The sequence below is a fragment of the Haemaphysalis longicornis genome, unplaced genomic scaffold (assembly GCF_048455015.1).
Source record: "Haemaphysalis longicornis isolate Haplotype H1 unplaced genomic scaffold, Haemaphysalis longicornis Haplotype H1 scaffold_5, whole genome shotgun sequence".
Classification (NCBI taxonomy): domain Eukaryota; kingdom Metazoa; phylum Arthropoda; class Arachnida; order Ixodida; family Ixodidae; genus Haemaphysalis; species Haemaphysalis longicornis.
The window spans coordinates 67,064,226-67,067,898 of record NW_027526385.1 but is presented as its reverse complement, the minus strand read 5'-3'; positions in this window follow the sequence as shown (position 1 = coordinate 67,067,898).

Sequence of the window (3,673 nt, the reverse complement as noted above, 5' to 3'; positions counted from 1 at the left end):
GCATCGAATTACGAATTGGTACGCCTTCCGAAAGACCTCCGCGTTCATTGAGTGACTTAGACACATGGGTACGTGAACTACACAAGGACGTGCCGCAGACACCCCACTGGTTCTAGAGGAAGGTAATCTTCCGGAGGCGGATGCCCGCCTGGCTGACCTCTGGGAAGCACTCCGGAGTCTTCGCACCCGATTGAAGTTGCATCCTCGTAATCGCTCGCTTCGACGTAAAATAGCGCAAGGGCAACGAACTCTTGAGGAGCACGTGAGCGACTCTCTAGCCAACAGTGGTATTCTTTCTGCCAACAGCTAAGCAATCGCTCACAACTAGCAAAGCGCGCAACATCCTTCGACACCTACTCAACGAAAACACCACGAAGACAGCGGCGCAGCGCAAATTGCAAAGCTTCTTCACATCAGCATGACACATCCCCGAGATCTCCTTCGAGCTGTGGCTGAACGACACCTTAGTACGTCCTCACCGACTGACCGACCTTACCAGGGCGCACCCAACTCTCGGCTCGATGAGCTCTTTGCGGAGGCCGAGACTCAGCGGGCTTTAATGGTCCTTAGAACCAACACGACACCCGGCCCTGACGGCATAACCAACAAGCTCCAGCGCAATCTCGACTGCCTCTCTACCCAGCTGCAGGTCAACACCTTCCCGCATCCCACCAGACTACACCTCTTTGACCGGACGCACGTTTCTCCCCTTTGCCGCTTCACATAGTGGGCGGCTGTGACAAGTCCACCCTAGACCCCCCTAACATCCACCTTTCCACAGAGCTTTGGGAGAGAGCCTTGGCCAGCTCCGGCCTCGAAGATCAGCTGCGCCTGATCGAAAGGGCTGTAGACGCGGCCCGAGCTCAAGGCATCCTGGAATGAGGACGCCTCTCTCAAGCATTTTCTGGATTCATTAAAGTTTATTATCTCTCTCTCTCTCTCTCTCTCTCTCTCTCTCTCTCTCTCTCTCTCTCTCTCTCTCTCTCTCTCTCTCTCTCTCTCTCTCTCTCAGTTTTCAACCTCTCTCTCAGTTTTCAACTATCATTGGACACAGGGCACGCTCCCGCGGGAATGGAAAACGGATAAAGCTAGTGTCACTAGATAAGAAATAAGATTACCGCCACTCAGGCACGCAAATCAGCAACGGCAGCCATTTTGGTGGTGTTAATCAGTGTTACAAGATTGCCGCTCCTACGACCTCGCCGCTAACTTCTACCGTGTCGCTTGTTAACAACACTGTCGAAGATGCATCAAAACGGCATCTTTGGACACACGCCTGCTGCTTAAATAGTGCTACACGTGTTATCTTTGATTGGCATTGGGAACAACATGAGTCGCGCGCAGCCGCAAAGCACGGAGGAGAAGCTAGAGCTAAGCCTACCAGAGTTGACGAACTAAAACGCATAAACAACAAAATGGCTGCGCCCGTGCAGTATCGCAGTGAAACCGAACTAACCAATGATCATGCGGCGGCGCGGAACAATAGGAGAAAAGAGTACCGATACTCTGTACCCCTATTTGTGACACTAGCTAAGACCGCCCTCATTACTAAACCGCCCTATCTCGATTACTTCCTGCCTTAACTAACTTCTTGAACATATTTATTTATTTATTTATTTATTTGACATACCCTCAGTCCCTTTCGCATTGTAGAGGGGAGTGGGTTACAGAAAATACAGTTGACACAAGTGCGGCAAAAACACACAAAAAAAATCGTGACTGACTTTGTCAATGATTTGATAACAGTATTCAAAAGTAAACCAACAGAAACAACAAAACACAGCAAAAACCACGCACACGCAAAAGTATAAAAACCCGACAATTAATCAATCATGCGGCATCATCGCCCAAAAAGAAGGCACATAAACTTTGTCGAATAGAGAAAAGTCCGATATCTGGGCGATGTCACGGGGAAGATGATTTCAATCTTTGGAAGTACTTGGAACAAACGAATCAAAAAAGGCATTCGTGCGACATTGTGTTAGCGCAACTTTATGTTGATGATCTACACGAGAAGAGCGGTAGGCAGGCATCAAAATAAGTTGGTTTTGTAATGGAAGCATGATTATAAATCTTAAAAAAAAAGAGGCTAAGGCGAAAAACCTTCCGACGAAGAGATAAACAAGGTAAAGATAGTGTGGACTTCATGGATGTGACACTAGCAGTGCGGTTGAAATTAGAGAGTATAAAGCGATAGGCGTTATTTTGTACTATTTCAATTGTTTGCTGGAGATTAGCGTAACTGGGATCCCATATGGCCGCGGCATACTCAAGTTTTGGACGTACTAGTGTTTTATAAAAAAGCAATTTTAAAGAAACAGGGGCTTTACTGAAATTACTCCGCAGGTATCCAAGCATTCGGTTTGCACTACCAGTTATTGTCTCAATGTGGAGGTTCCATGATAATGTAGAAGTTATGTGTACGCCAAGATAACGGTAAGACGTTACGTTTTCTAAGTTAATGTCCTGTAGTATATATCTATATATTGGGGGATCCTCATTCTGGCGTGAGACGTGCATTACCTTGCATTTATGTGAATTTAATTTCACCTTCCAAATTTCGCACCAAGACGTAATGTTATTTAAATCTTGTTGCAGCATAAATCTGTCGTGATCATTATGAATTTCGCGATAAATAACGCAGCCGTCTGCGTATAAATGTACATTGGAAGAAACACAGCTGGGTAAATCATTAATATAAATGAGAAACAGTAAAGGGCCACATACTGAACCTTGCGGTACACCAGATGTTACTTCTGTTAGCGACGAGTCGTGATCATTAATAGAGACATACTGTTCACGGTTAGCAAGAAAGCATTCTACCCATGTTAATATTTTCTCGTCAAGGTTTATTCTACGGAGTTTTAACATTAGTAATGCGTGGTCAACTTTGTCAAACGCCTTCCGGAAGTCAAGAAAAATGCAATCTGCCTGGGAACCTTTATCTAATATGTTGTGCAAGGAATGAGTGAAAAGGACTAACTGAGTTTCACAGGAGAATGTTCGACGAAAACCATGTTGAGCGGTAGAAAAAAACGAGTTCGATTCAAGGAAGTTAAAAATGTGAGTGTAAAGTACATGCTCCATAATTTTGCATGGTATACAGGTCAGTGAAATTGGTCGATAGTTGTGTGGAGAGTGTCTATTACCGGCCTTATACTGCGGAACTACTTTGCCTATTTTCCATTGTAATGGTAAGATGCCGTATTGAAGTGACTGCTCAAATAACTTAGTTAAAAAAAGGGAGGAGTACACTTTAGTCTGCTTAAGGAATTTAGAGTTCATATTATCGATGCCGCAGGACGAAGATATTTTCAACGACTAGATAATTTTCATAATACCACAGGGCTCAAAAACAATAGGAAACATAACGGGAAAGTCATATTCAAAAACATTTCTAACATCATGAACACTCGTTGGCAAAGAAAATGCGCGGGAAAAAACCTCATTCAACAACACAGCACCCTGTGCAGACGAAACGGGCTCACCGGCATCATTAAACGCAGAAACTGTATGGTCTTGCTTCGGGTTAACAATGTTCCAAAATTTTTGGGGGTCATTTGACACCAAGTTTGGCAGTGTTCTGTCTAGGAAGTGTTCTTTAGCTTCACAAACTGTTTTATTATATTCCGCGTCTGCCGTGCGGTATGCTTCCCAGCGGTCCCTCGTATTG